Source organism: Nicotiana tomentosiformis, chromosome 7 (assembly GCF_000390325.3).
Source record: "Nicotiana tomentosiformis chromosome 7, ASM39032v3, whole genome shotgun sequence".
Classification (NCBI taxonomy): Eukaryota; Viridiplantae; Streptophyta; class Magnoliopsida; order Solanales; family Solanaceae; genus Nicotiana; species Nicotiana tomentosiformis.
The window spans coordinates 47,291,170-47,315,296 of NC_090818.1; the positions used below are offsets into that span (position 1 = coordinate 47,291,170).

Genomic DNA, 24,127 nt, shown 5'->3' on the forward strand with positions numbered 1-24,127 from the left:
GAAGCCCTAAAACTTTTAAAAAAATTCAGCCAAATTCTCTCTAGAATCCAATCAAAAGCCCTACTTTCCTCAGCGAAAATTTCAGCCAAATCATAATCCCTCGAATCAAAATGTGAAGGTATGTTCAAATCCCTAATCTTTTTCGTTTTTTTGGGGAAAGAAGTTGCTCTTCTTTAATCGATAATTTCATGGATGAAGAATCAAAGAAACGATTTCTGTTCTTAATCGATTTCGTGCATCCTTTCCTTCTTATTTGTTACTATCTCATATCTAACTAAAACCCTATAAAGATTTATGTAAGATATATTTATATTTGGGTATTTTTTTATAATGATTCTCTAAGAAAAAAATTTCTAACATGCAGTTAGGGATAATGTTCAAATCCCTAATCTTTTTGTTTAAGCTCAAATCCCTAATATTTTTCAATTTTTTTGGGAAAGATTTCATCTTGAATTTATGTTCCTAATCTTTTTGTTTATGCTCAAATCCCTAATACAGTTAGGGATAATTATTTTTTCAGCAATTTCACATTTGTATTCTCAGATTTTATCTCGAATTTGTCTGAGCCATTTGATAATCTACAGGAATCCAACAAAAAAAATCACACAAAAAGAATCATTTGAAGCGTATTTGGTGTTGTTATTGTCGATTTTCGGTCTTGACAGAATCTCTATAATGATCTAACTGGTCATTTTAATTTTTAAAACCCCGTTCCTTAAAATAAAATTTTTCGTATGTGCTTTTAATGATTTACGACTTGCGGGGATGGTTGGTTCGGGATTTGAAAGTGTTTGGGTTGAAATCCGAACACTTGGTTCCTTAAGTTGGCTTTAAAAGGTCAAGTTTGACTTCGGTCAACATTTTGAGAAAACGACCCCTGAATAGAATTTTGACGATTCCAACAGCTCTGTATGGTAATTTTGGACTTAGGAGCGTGTTCGAAATTTTATTTGGAAGTCCGTAGTTAAATTAAGCTTGAAATGACTTAAATAGGAATTTAAAGTTTGACCGGAGAGTTGATTTTTTGATATCGGGGTTGGAATCCAGTTTTGAAATTTTTTGAGCTCCGTTATGGCATTTACAACTTGTGTGCAAAATTTGAAATCAATTGGACTGATAAGTTTCGACATCGAATGTAGAAGTTGGAAATTCTAAGTTTCATTAAGCTTGAATTGAAGCATAATTCGTGATTTTAGCGTCGTTTTATGTGATTTGAGATTTTAAATAAGTTCGTATGATGTTTTAGGACTTTTTGGTATATTTGGTTGAGGTCCCGAGGGCCTCGGGTGAGTTTCGGATGGTTAACGGATCAAAAGTTGGACTTAAAAAGCTGCTGCAATATTTCCTCTTCTGTTGGATATTCTGGGCTGTAATCGAGTCCAGGTATCGAGCCCAGGGTTGATGAGGCTCAGGCTCGAGCTTGTGTATCGAAGCCACGATCGAAGGTCTAGCTCTAGGGCCATGATCGAAGGTCTAGCTCGAGGGCCATGATCAAAGGCAAGGCTCGAGGGCCAGGATCAAGACCCAAGATCGAGGGTCACGATCGAAGACACAGGCTCGAGGCCATGACCGAGTCCCAGGCTCGAGGGCTATGATCGAAGCCACGATCGAGGCCCAATTCAGAAGGCTTCCTAGGCAGTTTATAAAAGAAGACATTCGTCCTATTTGCCATTTTTGACGAACTTGAGCTTGAGCAGAGGTGACTTTTGACAGATTTTCAAGGAAAAAATATTGGTGTACGTGATTCAAACTCGGATTTGGTATATATACAAATATATCATTGCTTTCACCATAAATTAGTGTTTTGAGATTGAAAGTTGGGAAAATTTTAGAAATCTCATAGAAACGGATTTTTGAGATTTCGGTATCGATTCAGAGTCGCATTTGAGTGGAACTGGTATGGTTGGACTCGTAATTGAATGGGTTGTCGGATTTCTTAACTTTTGCCGGATTATGAGATGTGGGCCCCATGGACGAATTTTTAATTAATTTCGAAATTTTGTTGAAATATAATATTTTCTTATAAAATTGATTCCTATAAATTTTAGTGATTGTATCGAATTATTTTTGGTTAGATTCGAGCCAATCGAAGTTGGATAATCGAGGAAAAGGCCTACTAGTGGATTAAATTGGAGCAAGACGAGGTAAGTCTCTTGTCTAATCTTGTGAGGGGAAAATTACCCCATAGGTGATTAAATTAAATAATTATTGCTAATTATGGGGGCTACGTATGCACGAGGTGACGAGAGTCCGTGCGTAGCTACTATTAATGCTAAAGTCCGGGTAGTTTAGGACTCAAAAGCATGAATTACTTGTGTAAATGGTAGTCTTTACTTAATTAAATTATTTGATATATTTATATATATATTGTGTATTGTTAGATAAAGTATTAAAGGATGAAAATCTTATATGTTTGAATTTCTGTTTAAATTAATTAATTGTTTAGAGAAATTGTTCTTCCTCCCGAAATTATCTTGCAATGAATATACTCTCTTTCCGGAGATACATAAGAAAATGTTCTCCTTTCTTGTGGAGCGGGCCGAACGCCTCTGCAGGATAGATGAATCTATGGATCGTGCCACACGTCCCTCGGCAGTGTACACGAAACTATGGATCGAGTCGTACGACCTCGGCAGAAATTGCATCTTATAAAGCTATTTGATAAATTGAAAGTTTTATTGAAATGAAGGATTTAATTAATAGATGAAAAATTATTGCATTTGAAGGATTTTTATTATTTATACTAATTGAATAAATTATTGTTAACTCTGTGAATCATGCTGATTTGAATAATTATAATTTATTCCATTTATTATTGATGACCCTTAGTGAGTGTCAAAGTCAGCCATCTCGTCTCTACCACTTCGAAATTAGGCTTGATACTTACTGAGTACACGTTGTTTATGTACTCATGCTACACTTGCTGCACTTTTTGTATAGGACCTGAGGCAAGTAATAGTGGGGAACCTATCGTCTTGCACCCACGTTATTCAGGAGCATAGTGGTGAGCTGTCTTTCTGCGCCATTTTGCAGCTACCAGTGTCTCTCCTTATTTTTTTTAATTCTGTCTATTTTTATTTCAGACAGTATTTGGGGTTTTATATAATCTACTAGATGCTCATACACTTGTGACACCAGGTCTTGGCACACACATTGGTAGAATTTGGTGTCTTATTATTTTTCTTGAATTTAAATTTTATCGATATATGTTTAATTTATTAGTTGGCTTGCCTAGCTATAGTGTTTGGCGCCATCACGACCTATAGGTGAAATTGGGTCGTGACAACATGGTATCAGAGCAATAGGTTCACGTAGGACTCACAAGTTATGAGCAGACCTAATAGAGTCCTACGGATCGGTACGGAGACGTCTGTACTTATCTTCGAGAGGCTATAAGGTGTTAGGAAACTACCTTTCTTCATATTCCATCATGCAATTAATGTAGTACTAAATATCCTTCTTTTATTCTCTCACAGATGGTGAGAACGGGCTCTAATGAGGTTCCATACCAGGGAAGAGCTACTCCCCAGTTGCTAGAGGCCGAGGCAGAGGCCGAGGGAGGGCTCCAGCCCGTGGTAGAGGGCGAGAATATCCCAGGACTGTTCCAGTTATGCCGCCAGTAGGTCCAGCAGAGAACCCCCATTATTGAGGAACAGGATGAGGTGCCTGTGGCAAAGCCAGCTCCCGTGGATTTCACATCTGTACCGGGATTTCAGGATGTCATGGGTCGTCAACTGTTGTATATCAAACCCAGGGTGCACTACCCGTGGGTGGAGCCCAGCCAGTAGCAGCAGCTACACCTGAGCCCAGGCCAGCTGTAGCCGCTGATCGTAGAAACTATTAGATAGATGGACTAGACTACATCCTCCTATTTTTTAGGGTGAGCGACATGAGGATCCCTAAGATTTCATTGATCGGTGCAAGGATAAACTGTACAACATGAGGATATTGGAGTCTCATGTGGTAGACTTTGCTATTTTTCATCTAGAAGGCAGAGCCCGTAGATGGTGGCACACATATGTTCTTGGGAGACCAGTAGATTCTCCTCCCATAACTTGGGACAAGTTCACCCGTATCTTCCTGGACATGGATATTCCACCCTCCTAGAGGGAAGAGTTGAGGTTTTAGTTTGAGCAGCTCCAGCAGGGTCAGATGTCAGTGATCGATTATGAGGTGACGTTTTCTTAGTTATCTCGCCATGCACTTATGATACTCCCTACTGAGGCGGAGAGAGTGCGAAGGTTTGTTGTGGGTTTACATACTGGCATTCAGGCCACTATGGCTCGAGAGGTTGAGATGGGTACTTCTTATGAGCTAGTCGTGGAGATAGACCGCATGATTGAGGGTGTACGTCAGCGGAATCGAGAGCAGGTTACGAGAGATAAGCGGTTTAGGTATTCTGGAGAGTTCAGAGGTGCTCCGTCTGGGGGCAGAGGTCAGTTCGTGAGAGGGCAGTCCAACAGGCCCCTACATCCAGCACCACCGCCTCCTCGGGGTGCTCCAGTACGACCTTATTTCAGTGCTATACCAGGGAGTTTTTATTGCCCACCAGCTATTCAGGGTTTTTCTAGTGGGTATTCAGGTCACCAGGGCCAGACTTCTAGTCAGCAGCTTATCGCACCGAAAAGTTATTACCAGTGCGGGGACCCCAGTCACATGCGGAGATTCTACCCTAGACTGCGGGGTAGACCAGTGCAGCAGGGTCAGCAGCCTATGATTACCGCACAAGTTTCTCCACCAGTAGTCCGACTACCAAGAGGTGGCATGTGGGTAGGGGCAGTCCTAGAGGTGGAGGTCAGCCAGACGAAGGCCAGCTAGTTGGCACTCCGGATCGGTTCTATGCTTTTCTGGCCAGACCAAATGCAGAGGCCCCTGATGCCGTGATTACATGTATTATTTCTGTTTGCGGCAAAGGTGCCTCAGTATTATTTGATCCAGGATCTACGTATTCATATGTGTCATCTCTATTTGCTCTATTCCTGGGTGTTTCTCGTGAGTCCTTGAGTACTCATATTTTTGTGTCCACTCCTGTGGGTGATTCTGTTATTGTGAACCGAATCTACTGATCTTGTATTATTACATTCTGTGGTTATGAAACTAGAGCATATCTCCTATTGCTTGAGATGACCGATTTTGAAATTATTCTGGGCATGGACTGTTATCTTCATATCATGCTATTCTGGATTGTCATGCCAAGACTGTTACCTTGGCTATTCCAGCATTGCTTAAGCTAGAGTAGAAGGGTTCGTCTGTTAGTTCATTTAATCAAGTTATTTCTTTTATAAAGGCTCAACACATGGTTGAGAAGGGTTGTTTGGCTTATCTAGCCTATGTTCGGGATACTACTGCAGAGACTCCGGCTATTGATTTAGTGCCTGTAGTTCGGGAGTTCTCCGATGTATTTCCTTAAGATCTTCTAGGTATGCCACCTGATCGTGATATTGATTTCTGTATTGACTTGGCTCCAGATACCCAACCTATATCTATCCCACCGTACCACATGGCTCCGGCAGAATTGAAAAAATAACTTGAGGAGTTACTAGCCAAAGGGTTCGTCAGACCGAGTGTATTGCCTTGGGGTTCACCTGTATTATTTGTGAAGAAGAAAGATGGAACAATATGGATGTGTATTGATTATCGTCAACTGAACAAAGTCACTATTAAGAACAAGTACTCGTTGATGCATATTGATGATCTATTTGACCAGTTGTAGGGTGCTAGGGTGTTCTCTAAGATCAAATTGAGGTTAGGGTACCATCAGCTGAAGATTCGGGATTCGGATGTTCCAAAAACTGCTTTTCGGACTAGATATGGTCATTATGAGTTTCTGGTGATGTCATTCGGTTTAACTAACACACCGACAGCGTTTATGGATTTGATGAACAGGGTATTCGGGCCATATATTGATTCGTTTGTCATTGTCTTCATTGATGACATTTTGATCTACTCGCGCAGTAAGGAGGAATATGAGCAGCATATGAGAGTAGTGCTTCAGACGTTTCGGGAACAAAAGTTATATGCTAAGTTCTATAAATGTGAGTTCTGGCTCGAGTCTGTAGCATTTTTGGGGCATATTGTATCGGGCGAGGGCATGAAAGTTGATCCCAAAATGATTGAGGCAGTTCAAAATTGGCATCATCCCACTTCGAAGACTGATATCAAGAGTTTTCTGGGTTTAACATGTTATTATCGTCGGTTCATGGAGGGTTTTTCATCTATTGCAGCACCTTTGACCAAATTAACCCAGAAGGGTGCTCCGTTTCGATGGTCCGATGATTGTGAAGTGAGCTTTCAGAAGCTCAAGACAACATTGACTACAACACCAGTGTTACTGTTGCCTTCCGGTTCGGGGATGTATACAGTATATTGCGACGCTTCACGCGTTGGCTTGGGTTGTGTATTGATAAAGGAAGGGCGAGTTATTGCATATGCTTCACGTCAACTGAAGCCCCACGAGAAGAATTATCTGGTACATGATTTTGAGTTAGCTGTGATTGTTCACGCTCTTAAGATTTGGAGGCATTATATTTATGGGGTGTCTTGTGAGGTTTACACTGACCATCACAGCTTACAGCATTTGTTCAAGCAGAGGGACCTAAATTTGAGACATCACAGATGGCTTGAGTTACTAAAAGACTATGATATTACTATCCTGTATCATCCGAGCAAAGCAAATGTGGTTGCAGATGCCTTGAGTAGAAAGGCGGAGAGTATGGGTAGTTTGGCTTTCATTTTAGCAGAGGAGAGGCCATTGGCTTCAAATATTCAGTCCTTGGCCAACAGACTTGTGTGACTGGATATTTCAGAGCCCAACCGAGTTCATGCATATGTTGTAGCTAAGTCTTCACTATTTGAACATATCAAGGCTCGCCAGTATGATGATCCACACTTAATGGTTCTTCAAGAAACGGTACTACGGGGTGGTGCCAAGGAAGTTACTATTGGCGCGGATGGTGTTCTGCGAATCGTCTATGTGTTCCTAATGTGGATGGACTGAGGAAAAAGATCCTAGAGGAAGCACACAGTTCCCGGTATTCTATTCATCTAGGAGCTACGAAGATGTATCATGATTTGAGGCAGCATTATTGGTGGAGACGAATGATAAAGGACGTAGTTGAGTATGTAGCTAGGTGTCTAAATTGTCAACAAGTTAAATATGAGCATCAGAGGCCAGGCGACTTACTTCAGCAGATGACCTTACCAGAATGGAAATGGGAACGCATCACTATGGGCTTTGTAGTTGGGTTGCCGCGGACCTTGCAGAAGTTTGATGCAGTTTGGGTCATTGTTGACAAGTTGACCAAGTCAGCACACTTTATTTATGTTGTGACTACGTTTACTTCAGAGAGGTTGGCCCAGATATATATTCAGGAGATAGTTCGGTTGTACGGCGTGCCAATTTCTATCATATCAAATAGAGGCCCTCAGTTTACTTCACATTTCTGGAGAGTAGTACAGAGTGAGTTGGGGACCCGTGTAGAGCTCAGCACAGCCTTTCATCCGCATACCAACAAGCAATCAGAGCGAACAATTCAGATTTTGGAGGATATACTCAGGGCATGTGTGATTGACTTTGGAGGTCAGTGGGATCATTTCTTGCCTTTGACCGAGTTTGCTTATAATAACAATTACCAATCCAGCATCGAGATTGTTCCATTTGAGGCTTTATATGGTCGGCGATGTCGTTCGCCCATCGGGTGGTTTAAGCCCGGTGAGGCTAAGTTATAGGATACTGATTTGGTGAAAGATGCCTTGGAAAAGGTAAAGTTGATTCAGGAGCAGACTTCATACAGCACAGTCCAGACAGAAGAGTTACGCAGATGAGAAAGTGCGAGATTTATCCTTTATGATGGGTGAAAAAGTTCTCTTGAAGGTTTCGCCGATGAAGGGAATCATGGGATTAGGGAAGAAGGGCAAGTTGAGCCCAAGGTTTATAGGCCCATTTGAGGTGTTAAGACGAGTTGGGAAGGTTTCTTATAAGCTTGCACTGCCTCCCAGCCTATCGGGAGTTCATCCGATTTTCCATGTAACTATGCTCCGGAAGTATCATGCTGACCTATCATATGTGTTAGCCTTCAACACATTTCAGCTAGATAATAGCTTGGGTTATGAAGAGGAGCCAGTTTCTATTGTTGATAAACAGATTTGCCAGTTGAGGTCCAAAAGAATTTCTATAGTAAAAGTCCAGTGGAGGGGCCAACCAGTCGAGGAAGCGACTTGGGAGACGGAGGAAAACATACGGAGAAGATATCCACACTTATTCGGCACTTCAGGTACAATTCTAAACCCGTTCGAGGACAAACGTTTGTTTAAGAGGTGGAGAATGTAGTGACCCAACCAGTCATTTTAACTTTTAGAACCCCATTCCTTAAAATAAAATTTTCTGTATGTGCTTTTAATGATTTACGACTTACGGGGATGGTTGGTTCGAGATTTGGAAGTGTTTGAGTTGAAATCGAAACACTTGGTTCCTTAAGTTGGCTTTAAAAGGCCAAGTTTGACTTCGGTCAACATTTTGAGAATACGACCCCGAAATAGAATTTTGACGATTCTAACAGCTCTGTATCGTGATTTTGGACTTATAAGAGTGTTCGGATTTTATTAGGAAGTCTGTAGTTAAATTAGGCTTGAAATGGCTTAAATAGGAATTTAAAGTTTGAAAGTTTGACCGGGGAGTTGACTTTTTGATATCAGGGTTAGAATCCAGTTCCGAAAATTTTTAGAGCTCCGTTATGGCATTTATGACTTGTGTGCAAAATTTGAAATCAATCGGACTTGATTTGATAGGTTTCGACATCGAATGTAGAAGTTGGAAATTCTAAGTTTCATTAAGCTTGAATTGGAGCATGATTCATGATTTTAGCATCGTTTTATGTGATTTGAGATGTCAAATAAGTTCGTATGATATTTTAGGACTTGGTATATTTGGTTGAGGTCCCGAGGGCCTCGGGTGAGTTTCGGATGGTTAATGAATCAAAAGTTGGACTTAAAAAGCTGCTGCAATATTTCCTCTTCTGTTGGACGTTCTGGGTTGTGATTGAGCCCAGGGTTGACGAGGCTCAGGCTCGAGCTTGTGTATTGAAGCCACGATCGAAGGTCCAGCTCGAGGGCCATGATCGAAGGGAAGGCTCAAGGGCCAGGATCAAGACCCAAGATCGAGGTCACGATCGAAGGCACAGGCTCGAGGCCATGACCGAGTCCTAGGCTCGAGGGCTACGATCAAAGCCAGGATCGAGGCCCAATTCTGAAGGCTACCTCGACAGTTTATAAAAGAAGACATTCGTCCTATTTGCCATTTTTGACAAACTTGAGCTTGAGCAGAGGCGACTTTTGACAGATTTTCAAGGAAAAAATATTGGGATAAGTGATTCTAACTCGGATTTGGTCTATATATACAAATATATCATTGCTTTCACCATACATTAGTGTTTTGAGATTGAAAGTTGGAAAATTTTTAGAAATCTCATAGAAACGGAATTTTGAGGTTTCGGTATCGATTCGGAGTCGGATTTGAGTCAAACTGGTATGGTTGGACTCGTAATAGAATGGATTATCGGATTTCGTAACTTTCACTGGATTCCGAGATGTGGGCCCCACGGACGAATCTTTAATTAATTTCTAGATTTTATTGAAAATGTAGTATTTTCTTATAGAATATATTCCAATAAATTTTAGTGATTCTATCGAATTATTTTTGGTTAGATTCGAACCAATCGAAGTTAGATACTCAAGGAAAACGCCTACTAGTGGATTAAATTGGAGCAAGACTGTCACGACCCAGACTAACCCCTGTCGTGATGGCACCTATCGTGGAACTAGGCAAGCCGACTCATTTCCAAAACAAACCGATATTTTCATTTCAAAGATAATTTCAATGTTATTTAACATAAAAACATTCGTAAAAGAGTTCAAATCAAAATAAAAGTGCGGAAGGAAAAGCCCGACATCGGGGTGTCACTAGTCATGAGCATCTATCTACTACAATCTGTCTAACAATATCAAGTCTAACTCAGCCTGGAAAATAGCTAAATATAACTAGGGGAAGATAAGAGGGAGAAGAGCAGGGGATGCGATCGCCAAACAGCTACCTTGCTATCTCCAAGAAAGTCTGCAACCAGAACACTCAATATCTGCTACTGTGTCCAGCTACATCTGAATCTGCACACAAGGTGCAGGGAGTAACGTGAGTATGCCAACTCAGTAAGTAACAACAATAAATAAAGACTGAGTGGTAGTGACGAGCAATAAAGCATATAACATTCATATCATAAAATCTCAATAAAGTACAACATGCTTTAAAAATCAGTGTTTGGATCAAATCATCTCGTTTAAACCCGGTTCCAATAAAAATTATTTAAAGATATTTTTCCATGAGTTTTTTTCAAACAAAGGCTCAATGCAAAGGTGAGCAAAAATGATGAAATCATAAATAACCCCTCGGGCAAACCTCACAGTCACTCGTGCCACTCGGGCACACCTCACCATCACTCTTGCCACTCGGGCATACCTCACAATCACTCTTTCCACTCGGGCATACCTCACAATCACTCATGCCTCCTAGTCACTCAGCACTCACACTCAGTAGGTACCTGCGCTCACTGGGGGTGTGTACATACTCCGGAAGGGCTCCTTCAGCCCAAGTGCTATAATCTGCACGGACAACTCACGTGCTATAATAAGAAAGTATGTTGCATACGGGCCGCCCCGATCCACACTCATCCTCACAAATCAGGCCCTCGGCCTCACTCAGTCATAAACCTCTCAAGCCACTCGGGTATTTCAATAAAACAGGGCATTCGGCCCAAAATATTTATATGCATCGAAATAGAGTTATAAAACTAAGTTATGCGGTAAACAATTATAAACATGACTGAATATAGATTTTCAATCGAAAACAATGAGAGGATGGTAAGAAATAGCCCCTAAAGGTCCAAACAACATTGGCCCAAGGCCCAAATATGGCATTCAACCCAATTTACAGAAATTCTTTCTAAAACATATAACTATCATATGGTTTCAACAAAGTATGCAACCTTACAGTTGCTACGGGATGGACCAAGTCACAAATCTCCAACAGTGCACGCCCACACGCCCGTCACCTAGCATGTGCGTCACTAAAAAAATAGTAGAATGATACAAAATCCGGGGTTTCATACCCTCAGGACTAGATTTACAAATATTACTTACCTCAAACCGGTCAAATCTCTACCTCGCAATGCTCTTGCCTCTGGACTCGGCCTCCAAATGCTCCAAATCTATTCACAACCAGTACAATACCATCAATATACGCTAATGGAATGAATTCCACAAGAAAAACTGCAAAATTAGACCAAAACCCGAAATTGGCTCAAACTCGGCCCCCGGGCCCACGTCTCGAAACCCGACAAAAAATCACAAAATCAGAAAGCTCATTCACTCACGAGGCTAACCATACCAAATTCATCAAAATCCGACATCGTTTGGTCCTTCAATCCTTAAATTACTCTCCAAATATTCCAAGCCCTAACCCCTCATTTTCACTAATTACAATGATTAAACAACGAAAAAATCACCATATATACAAGTATTAGGCTCAAGCAACTTACCTCACTGATAGCCCTTGAATCACCCTTCAAAAATACCTCCAAAAGCTCCAAAAACTGACTTGAAAATGGTGGAAATGAACCAAATTCGCGAAGGGTTCTATTTATGGTTTCTTCCCAGGTTTTTCGCACCTGAGGCCCCTTTTCTAACACCCGCATGACCGCACCTGCGGTCCAAGGAGCCGCACCTGCGCAACTCACTTAGGCGCCCAAACTCCGCATCTGCGGCAAATCCGTCGCACCTGCGAAGGTTCACCTGCACGTTTTCCTCCGCTTCTGCGAAGCCTGCCCAACACTCCCCAGGTTTTGCACTTGCGGGCTCGCAGATGCGACCTCCAACTCGCACCTGCACAACCTTCCTAGCCTAGTGTTGTCCGCACCTTCGCATTCCCCACACGCACCAACGGCCTCGCACCTGCGACTCTTCCTTCCGCAAGTGCGGAAATAGCAGAAGCAGCAGCTCCAGTTGCAAATTCCTACTTCGACAAATCCGTTAACCGCACGGAATCACCCCGAGGCCCTCGGGACCTCAACCAAAAATACCAAGAAGTCATATATCAACATGCAAACTTAGTCGAACCTTCGAATCACTCAAAACAACATCCAAACACCAAATTACCCTCGGATTCAAGCCTAAGAACTTCTAAATTTTTAAATTCGGCAACCGATGCCGAAACTAACCAAACCACGTCCGAATGACCTCAAATTTTTCACACACATCAAAAATGACACTACGAACCTACTCCAACTTCCGGAATTCCATTCCGACCCCGATATCAAATTTTTCACTGCCGACCGAAATTGCCAAATTTCCAACTTCGCCAATTCAAGCTTAATTCTACCACGGACCTTCAAATCACATTCCGGACACACTCCTATGTCCAAAATCACCTAACGGAGCTAACGGAACCATCAGAATTCAAATCCGAGATCGTTTACACATAGATCAACATCCGGTTGACTTTTCCATCTTAAGTTTATACTTAAGAGACTGTGTCTCAATTCACTCTGAAACCACTCCGGTCCCTAACCAACTAACCCGATATAACATAATATAGTTGAATAACACAAAAAGAAGTAGAAATGGGGAAAACAGGGCTATAACTCCCGAAACGACCGGCCAGGTCATTACATCCTCCCCTTCTTAAATATCCGTTCGTCCTCGAACGGGTCTAGAAACATATCTAGAGTCTCGAATAGGCGTGGATATCTGCTCCGCATCTCCCGCTCGGTCTCCCAGGTGGCCTCCTCCACATGATGACCTCTCCATTGCACCTTCACTGAAGCTATATCCTTTGATCTCAACCTTCGAACTTGCCGATCCAAAATAGTCGCTGGCTCCATATCATAAGTCATATCACCCTCCAACTGAACTGTGCTGAAATCCAAAACATAGGACGGATCTCCAATATACTTCCGGATCATGGAAACATGAAATACTGGATGCACACTCGACAAGTTGGGTGGCAAGGCAAGCTTATAAGCCACCTCTCATATCCTCTGAAGCACCTCAAAAGGCCTGATGAACCGGGGGCTCAACTTGCCCCTCTTCCCAAACCTCATAACACCCTTCATGGGTGATACCTTCAGCAAAACCTTCTCCCCAACCATAAAAGACACATCACGGACCTTCCTATCCGCGTAGCTCTTCTGCCTAGACTGCGCCGTGCGAAGCCGCTCCTGAATCAATTTCACCTTATCTAATGCGTCCTGGACCAAGTCTGTACCTAAGAGCCTAGCTTCACCCTGCTCAAACCGTCCAACCGGAGATCTACACCTTCTCCCATACAAAGCCTCGTACGGAGCCATCTGAATACTCGACTGATAACTATTGTTATATGCAAACTCCGCGAGTAGCAGAAACTGGTCCCATAAACCCCCAAAGTCAATGACACAAGCACGCAACATGTCCTCCAATATCTTAATAGTGCGCTCGGACTGCCTGTCCGTCTGAGGGTGAAAAGTTGTGCTCAACACAACCTGAGTACCTAACTCTCGCTGCACGCCCCTCCAAAATTGCGAGGTGAACTGAGTACCCCTATCTGAAATGATGGAAACTGGGACACCATGCAGGTGAACGATCTCCCGGATGTAAATCTCAGCCAACCGCTCTGAAGAGTAAGTAGTACCAACTGGAATGAAGTGCGCGGACTTGGTCAGCCGATCCACAATAACCCAAAAAGTGTCGAACTTCCTCGAAGTCTGTGAGAGCCCAACTACAAAGTCCATAGTGATCTGCTCTCACTTCCACTCTGGGATCTCTAATCTCTGAAGCAAGCCACCCGATCTCTGATGCTCATACTTAACCTGCTGACAGTTTAGACACCGAGCCACAAACACAATTATATCCTTCTTCATCCGCCTCCACCAATAGTGCTGCCTCAAATCCAGGTACATCTTTGCGCCACCCGGATGGATGAAATACCGCGAGCTGTGGGCCTCCTCAAGAATCAATTCTCGAAGCCCATCTACGTTAGGCACACATATCCGGCCCTGCATTCTCAGTATGTCGTCATCACCAATAGTCACATCCCTAGCATCACCTCTCTAAACCCTGTCCTAAAGAACGAGCAAGTGGGGGTCATCATACTGACGCTCCCTGATACGGTCATAAAGAGAAGACCTGGAGACCACACAAGCCAATACCCGACTAGGCGCCGAAATATCCAATCTGATAAGTTGGCCCGCTAAGGCCTGAACATCTAATGCCAAAGGTCTCTATGCTGCTGGAAGATATGCTAAACTCCCCAAACTCTCTGCCCGGCGACTCAAAGCATCGGCCACCACATTGGCCTTCCCCGGATGGTATAAAATAGTGATATCATAGTCCTTAAGAAGCTCCAACCATCTACGATGATGCAAATTAAGATCCTTCTGCTTTAATAGATACTGCAGACTCCGGTGATCTGTATAGATCTCACAATGAACCCCATACAAATAATGACGCCAAATCTTCAAGGCGTGAACAATGGCTGCTAACTCAAGATCATGGACAGGATAGTTCTTCTCATGGGTCTTCAACGGGCGCGAGGCATAGGTAATCACCCTACCTTCCTGTATCAAAACACAACCAATGCATATCCTCGAGGTATCACAATACACGATGTAAGAACCGTAAGCTGATGGCAGAACTAACACTAGGGTTGTGGTCAATGCAGTCTTGAGCTTCTGAAAGCTCTCCTCACACTCATCCGACCACCTGAATGGATCACCCTTTTGGGTCAATTTGGTCAAGGGCGATGCGATAGATGAAAATCCCTCCACAAAGCGACGATAATAACCCGCCAAACCAAGAAAGCTCCTAATCTCCGTGATGAGGACGGTCTAGGCCAACTCTGCACCACCTCTATCTTCTTCGAATCCACCTGAATACCCTCACTAGACACCACGTGACCCAAGAATGCTGCTGAACTGAGCCAAAACTCACATTTGGAGAACTTTGCATAAAGCTTCTCCTCCCTTAATCTCTGTAATACAATCCTCAAATGCTGAGCGTGCTCCTCCTGGCTACGAGAGTACAAAAGGATGTCATCAATGAATACAACGATGAATGAGTCCTAATAGGGCTGGAATACACTGTTCATCAAATGCATGAATGTTGCTGGGGCATTGGTCAGTCCAAAAGACATTACCAAGAACTCATAATGGCCATATCGGGTCCTGAAAGCTGTCTTAAGAATATTTGAATCTCGAATCTTCAGTTGGTGATAACCGGACCTCAAATCAATCTTGGAGAACACCCTCGCTCCCTGAAGCTGGTCGAATAAATCATCAATACGAGGCAAATGATACTTGTTCTTGACTGTGACCTTGTTCAACTTCTTGTAATCAATACACATTCTCATGGAACAATCCTTCTTTTTCACAAATAGAACCTGTGCACCCCAAGGTGACATACTAGGCCGAATAAACCCCTTATCAAGGAGTTCCTGAAGTTGTTCTTTCAATTCCTTAAACTCCGACGGTGCCATACGATACAGTGGAATAGAAATGGGCTGAGTACCCGGCACCAAATCAATACCAAAGTCAATATCCTTGTCAGGCGGCATGCCCGGAAGGTCTGCAGGAAACATATCCGGAAAATCACGTACCACCGGAACAGAATCAATGACAGGAGTCTCTGCACTAACATCCCTCACAAAAGCCAAATAAGATAGGCAACCCTTCTCAACCATGCGTTGGGCCTTCAAATATGAAATCACCCTACTTGGTACATAATCTACAAAATCGCTCCACTCAACCCTCGGAATTCCCGGCATAGTCAATGTCACCGTCTTAGCGTAAAAATCTAGAACATCATGACATGGAGATAACCAATCCATACCCAATATCACATCAAAGTTGACCATACTAAGCAGCAAAAGGTCCACTCGGGTCTCCAGACCCCCAATAGTCACCACACATGACCGATATACGTAGTCCACAATAATAGTATCGTCCACAGGAGTAGATACATGAACAAAAGAAATTAGAGACTCACGGGGCATATCCAAAAAATGGACGAAATACGAGGAAACGTATGAATTCGTGGAACCAGGGTCAAATAATACTAAGGCATCTCGGTGACAAACTGAGACAATACTTGTAATCACAGCATCTGAAGCAATAGCGTCTGGTCTGGAAAGGAGAGCATATAAATGGTCCTGACCACCCCCTGATCTGCCTCCCCCTCTAGGGCGACCCCTAGCTGACTAACCTCCACCCCGAGCTGACTGGGCGGGTGGTGAGGTAACTGATTCTGTAGTTGGAGGCTGACTCCTCTGCTGAGGTAGACCTCCATGACGACGAGGACACTGCCTCCACATATGCCCAAGTTCCCCACACTCAAAACAACTCCTTGGTACTGGCGGTGGAAACTGAAGGGAAACCCTAACAATGGGATGACTGGTAGAAGAACCTGGCATGGAAGAGCCCTGAACAGGTAGAGCACGGGGAGAACTCTAAACTGGGAGGGCACTTAGTGATGAGTGGACCTGGTAAGAACTGTGAGAACCATGGCCATATGATGTACCCGATGAAATGGCCGAGCTGACTGAGCATGTCTGAAATGACGACCTCTACCGTGCTGGAACTGACCCCCAAAAGGAGCACCGATGAATCCACCCTGACCACGAGACCTCTTGGCCTCCCTCTCAACCCTTTCCTGACCGTGAACCATCTTAATTTGCCGAGCAATGTCGATAACCTCATCAAAAGTAGCACGAGAAACCCTTTCTCTAGTCATGAGCAACTGTAGCTGATAAGTGAGACCATCAATAAACCTCATGATCCTTTCCTTGTCCATGGGAACCAACCAGATCGCATGACGAGCCAACTCAGAGAACCGCATCTCATACTATGTCACAGACATATCACCCTAGCAAAGCCGCTCAAATTGTCTGCGCAGCTCCTCTCTGCGAGATCGAGGCACGAACTTCTCCAAAAAGACCACGGAGAACTGCTTCCAAAAGGGGTGCTGCGCCAACAGGCCTACGCCTCTCGTAAGTCTCCCACCATCTGAGTGCAGCCCCAAAAAACTGAAAGGTAGTGAATGAGACCCCACAAGTCTCCAAAATACCAGCAGTACGGAGTATCCTCTGACACCTGTCCAAAAAGTTCTAAGCATCCTCTCTCTGTGCCACTGAAAGGTGATGGCTGGAGTCTCCCAAACCTCTCCAACCTACGCTGATCATCCTCAGGCATAGCAGGAACCACATAATCCTGAGCAACAGCAACCGGTTGGGCTGGTGGTGCCTCTGGTGTCTAAAGTCCCTGAATAACCTGCTCAAGTGTGCGAGCGACGGGAGTCTGAGTGCCTTCCCTGGCCTGAGAAGTGGCTGCGGCCGTCGAAATAGAGACCGCCTGAGCAAGGCCAGTACACGCTATCAGGTTCTGAGCTAGGGCTTCCTGAAGGCCTGGAATCACAACAGGCACAGGTGGTGCCGGAGCTGGTGCATCAACAACTGGAACCTGATCTTGATCTGGGAGAACCGGTGGATCTGCAGGTACTGCCCCAACTGTTGTACGGGCTGCACCTCTGCCCCTACCACGGCCTCTACCCCGGCCTCGGTCGCTCGCGGCCCTGGCTGGTGGTACTGGTGGCTAGCCCTCCTGGCCGGTAGCACGAGTCCTCACCATCTGTGAGAGAATGAAACAATAGATGTTTAGTTACTAGAATCAACAGATTCGCACGACAAAAATTCAAGAATGTGGAGTTTCCTAAAGGTTCTGCAGCCTCTCGAAGATAAGTACAGACGTCTTCGTACTGATCGGCAGGACTGTACTAAACCCGCTTATGACTCATGAGACCTATGTAACTTAGGCTTTGCTACCAATCTGTCACGACCCGGACTAATCCCTGTCGTAATGGCGCCTATCGTGGAATTAGGCAAGCCGACTCATTTTCAAAACAAACCGATATTTTTATTTCAAAGATAATTTCAATGTTATTTAACATAAAAACCTTCGTAAAAGAGTTCAAATCAAAATAAAAGTGCGGAAGGAAAAGCCCGACATCGGGGTGTCACTAGTCATGAGCATCTACTACAATCTGTCTAACAATATCAAGGCTAACTCAGCCTGGAAAATAGCTAAATATAACTAGGGAAAGATAAGAGGGAGAAGAGCAAGGGTTCCGATCGCCAAACAGCTACCTTTCTATCTCCAAGAAAGTCTGCAACTCGAACACTCAATATCCGCTAGCGTGTCCAGCTACACCTGAATCTGCACATAAGGTGCAGGGAGTAATGTGAGTATGCCAACTTAGTAAGTAACAACAATAAATAAAGACTGAGTGGTAGTGACGAGCAATAAAGCATACAACATTCATATCATGAAATCTCAGTAAAGTACAACATGCTTTAAAAATTAGTGTTTGGATCAAATCATCTCGTTTAAACCCGATTCCAGTAAAAATCATTTAAAGATATTTTTCCAAGATTTTTTTTCAAACAAAGGCTCAATGCAAAGGTGAGCAAAAATGATGAAATCATAAAAAGCCCCTCGGGCAAACCTCACAGTCACTCGTGCCACTCGGGCACACCTCACCATCACTCTTGCCACTCGGGCATACCTCACAATCACTCTTGCCACTCGGGCATACCTCACAATCACTCTTGCCACTCGGGCATACCTCACAATCACTCATGCCTCCCAGTCACTCAGCACTCGGCACTCAGTAGGTACCTGCGTTCATTGGGGGTGTGTACAGACTCCGGAGGGGCTCCTTCAGCCCAAGCGCTATAATCTGCACGGACAACTCACGTGCTATAATAAGAAAGTATGTTGCAGGCGAGCCGCCCCGATCCACGCTCATCCTCACAAATCAGGCCCTCGGCCTCACTCAGTCATAAACCTCTCAAGCCACTCGGGTATTTCAGTAAAACAGGGCATTTGGCCCAAAACATTTTTATGCATCGAAATAGAGTCATAAAACTAAGTTATGCGGTAAACAATTATAAACATGACTGCATATAGATTTTCAATTGAAAACAATGAGAGGATGGTAAAAAATAGCCCCTAAGGGTCCAAACAACATTGGCCCAAGGCCCAAACATTGCATTCAGCCCAATTTACAGAAATTCTTTCTAAAACATATAAGTATCATATGGTTTCAACAAAGTATGCAACCTTACAGTTGCTACGGGATGGACCAAGTCACAAATATCCAACAGTGCACGCCCACACGCCCGTCACCTAGCATGTGCGTCACTAAAAAATAGTAGAATGATACAAAATTCGGGGTTCCATACCCTCAGGACTAGATTTACAATCGTTACTTACCTCAAACAGGTCAAATCTCTACCAAGCAATGCTCTTGCCTCTGGACTCGGCCTCCAAATGCTCCAAATCTATTCACAATCAGTACAATACCATCAATATATGCTAATGGAATGAATTCCACAAGAAAAGCTACAAAATTAGACCAAAACCCGAAATTGGCTCAAACCCGGGCCCCGGGCCCACATCTCGAGATCCGACAAAAATTTACAAAATCAGAAAGCTCATTCACTCACGAGTCTAATCATACCAAATTCATCAAAATCCGACATCGTTTGCTCCTTCAAATCCTTAAATTACTCTCCAAATATTCCAAGCCCTAACCCCTCATTTTCACTAATTACAATGATTAAACAACGAAAAAAATAACCATATATACGAGTATTAGGCTCAAGCAACTTACCTCACTGATAGCCCTTGAATCACCCTTCAAAAATACCTCCAAAAGCTCCAAAAACCGACTTGAAAATGGTGGAAATGAACCTAATTCGCGAAGGGTTCTATTTATGGTTTATGCCCAGGTTTTTCGCACCTGCGGCCCCTTTTCTCGCACCCGCGCGACCGCACCTGCGGTCCAAGGAGCCGCACCTGCGCAACTCACTTAGGCGCCCAAACTCCGCATATGCGGCAAATCCGTCGCACCTGCGAAGGCGCACCTGCACGTTTTCCTTCGCTTCTGCGAAGCCTGACCAACACTCCCTTTTCCGCATATGCGCCCCAGGTTTCGCACCTGCGGGCTCGCAGATGCGACCTACAACTCGCACCTGCGCAACCTGCTTAGCCTAGCATTGTCCTCACCTGCGCACTCCCCACGCGTACCAGCGGCCTCGCACCTGTGACTTTTCCTTCCGCAGGGGCGGAAATAGCAGACGCAGCATCTCCAGCTGCAAATTCCTACTTCGACAAATCCGTTAACCGCACGGAATCACCCCGAGGCCCTAGGGACCTCAACCAAAAATACCAACAAGTCATATATCAACATACAAACTTAGTCGAACCTTCGAATCACTCAAAACAACATCCAAATACCAAATTACCCTCGGATTCAAGCCTAAGAACTTCTAAATTTTCAAATTCGGCAACAGATGCCGAAACCAACCAAATCACGTCTGAATGACCTCAAATTTTGCACACATCACAAATGAAACTACGAACCTACTCCAACTTCCGCAATTCCATTCCGACCCCGATATCAAATTTTTCACTGCAGACCGATATCGCCAAATTTCCAATTTCGCCAATTCAAGCCTAATTCTACCACGAACCTCCAAATCACATTCTGGACGCACTCCTAAATCCAAAATTACCTAACAGAGCTAACGGAACCATCAAAATTCAAATTTGAGATCGTTTACACATAGATCAACATCCGATTGACTTTTCTAACTTAAGTTTCTACTTAAGAGACTAAGTGTCTCAATTCACTCTGAAACCACTCCGGTCCCGAACCAACTAACCCGATATAACATAATATAGCCGAATAACACAGAAAGAAGTAGAAATGGAGAAAATGGGGCTATAACTCCTGAAACGACTGGTCGGGTCGTTACAATGATGAGGTAAGTCTTTTGTCTAATCTTGTGAGGGGGAAATTACCCCATAGGTGATATAATTAAATAATTGTTGCTAATTGTGGGGGCTATGTATGCACGAGGTAACGAGAGTCCGTGCGTAGCTACTATTAATGCTAAAGTCCGGGTAGTTTAGGACTCAAAAGCATGAATTACTTGTGTAAATGGTAGTCTTTACTTAATTAAATTATTTGATATATTTATATATATGTTGTGAATTGTTAGATAAAGTATTAAAGGATGGAAATATCATATGTTTGAATTTTTGTTTAAATTAATTAATTGTTAAGAGAAATTGTTCTTCCTCCCGAATTTATCTTGCAATGAATATACTCTCTTTCTGGGGGTACATAAGAAAATGTCCCCCTTTTCTTGTGGGGCGGGTCGAACGCCTCGGCAGGAAAGATGCATCTATGGATCGTGTCGCATGTCCCTCGACAGTGTACACTAAACTATGGATCGAGTCGTACGACCTCAGCATAAATCGTGCTTAATAATAATAATTACACGATACTTGGACAGTTTATTGCAGCTTGTAAGCTATTTGATAAATTGAAAATTTATTGAAATTGAATTGCAGCTTGTAAAGCTATTTGATAAATTGGACTTTTTATTGAAATTGAAGGATTTAATTAATAGATTAAAAATTATTGCATTTGAAGGATTTTTATTATTTATGCTAATTGAATAAATTATTGTTAACTCTGTGAATCATGTTGATTTGAATAATTATAATTTATTTCATTTATTATTGATGACCCTTAGTGAGTGTTAAAGTCGGTCATTTCGTCTCTACCATTTCGAGATTAGGCTTCATACTTACTGGGTACATGTTGTTTACGTACTCATGCTACACTTGCTACACTTTTTGTGCAGGACATGAGGCAAGTACTAGTAGGGAACCTATCTTCTTACACCCACGCTATCCAGGGGCATAGTGGTGAGCTGTCTTTCTGAGCCGTTCTGCAGCTACCAGTGTCTCTCCTTGTATTTTTAATTCTGTTTATTTTTATTATTTCAGACAGTATTTGGAGTGTTGTATAATCTATTAGATACTCATACACTTGTGACACCAGGTCTTGGCATACACATTGTGCATCCGCCCATTTGATATTTCCCTTGAATTGAGACAAGAAGGTTGTCTGAGGTTTCAATCTATATTTTTATAAAATGTGTTATAAATTTGCAAGTAGTTGAAAGTTACAAGAAGATATCATAATCTACATGCAAGAATAATTTAAAAATATTAAGTTATATAGTGAAACTTCTTTACCACTAGCATCATCTTTATGCAGTAGAGCAACCAACTGAACTATTCCACGAGTATCTTCTATCAACGAACGAGAAATCCTTATGAGTAGAAAACACAACTTTAAGAAAGAATGAAGTTGTTGGCCGTCAAATCTATAGGACCTTACCATAAGATGCCACACTAGACTTTCTCATTGCCACTCCATATCCAACAAACTCAGGCCAATCACATGTGTGCAACCTTATGTTTTAGCTAATCAACCAGCATAGCCATCAGTACATTTTAACCTGTTAAATTGCATACATGTTCAGTTGATTGCATAGTTACCATAAGGAGAAAAATAATTATCAAAGTAATAAAACCCTATAATTAGACAATTTGGAGAATGACTTATTAAAAAGAAAGATGGAAATCTAATAAGTTAACTTAATGTTTTATCAAACACAAAATAAAAAATTTACTTAAAACAAAAATATTGTTTAGCAGTGAATATCTTTAGTCAAAAAAATAATACTGAAAGAGAAAAAGGAAAAAGAAAAAGAGATACAAACTCAAACAGACACCCACATATACAGGACACAAAGAACAAAGAAACACTATGACTTCTTGATTCCCAATATATTGAAGGAAACATATTCTTCTCAATGAACAAGTTACTAAGCTTAAAATTTCTCAAAGATAAAGCGCAGTGATACTCACAATAGAGGTGTGGAAGGAAACAATAGACAATAAGCATTGTTAGCTATCTTTCTGAATAGAGAGGCATATGAGTTGTGCAACCTTGAGATTAGAATAAACCTTTGTTGGTGACCTGCACATCATTGAATCAAATAAGAATTCAGGAAGCCTCATCAAATTAGTTCATATTCGAAAATGATTAAACTTTACCAAAGGTCAAAGTATTTAAAATGCTCTTTGCGGTATTTTGTCAAACACTCGTAGGGCATAATCTGTGAATGTGATAATCCACATTAGTATATTGTACAATAACACCCCACATATTCTATTTTACACTCACACAATAAAATCACAACATAGATTACGCTTCGAAATTCTGAACTTAGAATACTTCTAAACATGATTCAATTCCTCCATGAAATCAAAACACACTCCAGAAAGAAGGAGCAATTCGAATCAAATCAAGAAAGAAAGATAAATGGTGATTTTCAATGTGTCAATGTCAGTACACAAAGAGATGGAAAGAGAGAATTAAGCAACAACACAGTACACGAATACTTTCATACTGCTATTCCTGAAGGTGTTTGAGGTTCACGTTTGGGGTGGAGGGATTTGGAGGGGATAGAGAAATTGGGAAGGGGGATATGAACTTGAATGTTATGACTTTTGAGAGAGGGATATTGCAGGGAGTAGGGTTTTTTTGGGAGATTTTAGGGAAATTTTGGGGGAAGTTTTGCAAAATATATACCATCTCTTTTTGAAATTTGTAAGTAGTAATTTTATTTTTACCAAGAAAAACAAGTAGTAACTTGTTTACATTTATCATAAATGTCACTAACTAAATGTCATTTTATTACTAATAGATAGTTACAAATACTACTGTTGCAATTTCAATCCTAAATATATGAGCTGTGTACAATGATCTTCTTATTTATCCTTCAAACGTCCTATCTTATTTAGGCAATGCATATGTTAATAAGATTAGAACCTGAGAATTCTGTCTTTGAATTGGCTGTGGAACCAAAGGTGTTGATGGTTGTGATTGGCTCGAAGAATGTTTTTCCTCGTTTCAGTGAATGTTTGAATAATATTGGAATTGTTAAGCTGCTTTTTAGTACACAAAGTCACAAGCAATTTCTGGCTTTCCTTTGACATAGATTGAAAATTCTTAGAATTTTGATAGTAGTTGGATAGAACAAATCTCATCATGTTCCTCGTATATATTACTTTTGTCTAGCAGGGACAAGGCACTTAAACAGTGGTATCGTTCAAGGATGGTGTCGAGC

General features: G+C 42.3%; 2 long non-coding RNA genes across 2 annotated transcripts; one reads left to right on the forward strand and one right to left on the reverse strand.

Moving 5' to 3' along the window:
* On the forward strand, nt 1–21,962 carry LOC138896481 (uncharacterized). The gene is made up of 3 exons (XR_011409663.1): nt 1–118; nt 2,076–2,144; nt 21,788–21,962. It is a non-coding gene; the product is annotated as an uncharacterized lncRNA (long non-coding RNA).
* Nucleotides 21,963–22,049: 87 nt separating this feature from the next.
* Nucleotides 22,050–23,743, reverse strand: LOC117276192 (uncharacterized). The gene is made up of 3 exons (XR_004506433.2): nt 23,052–23,743; nt 22,863–22,974; nt 22,050–22,450 (listed from the first exon to the last, which is right to left on the reverse strand). It is a non-coding gene; the product is annotated as an uncharacterized lncRNA (long non-coding RNA).
* Between the last annotated feature and the right edge of the window lie 384 nt (nt 23,744–24,127).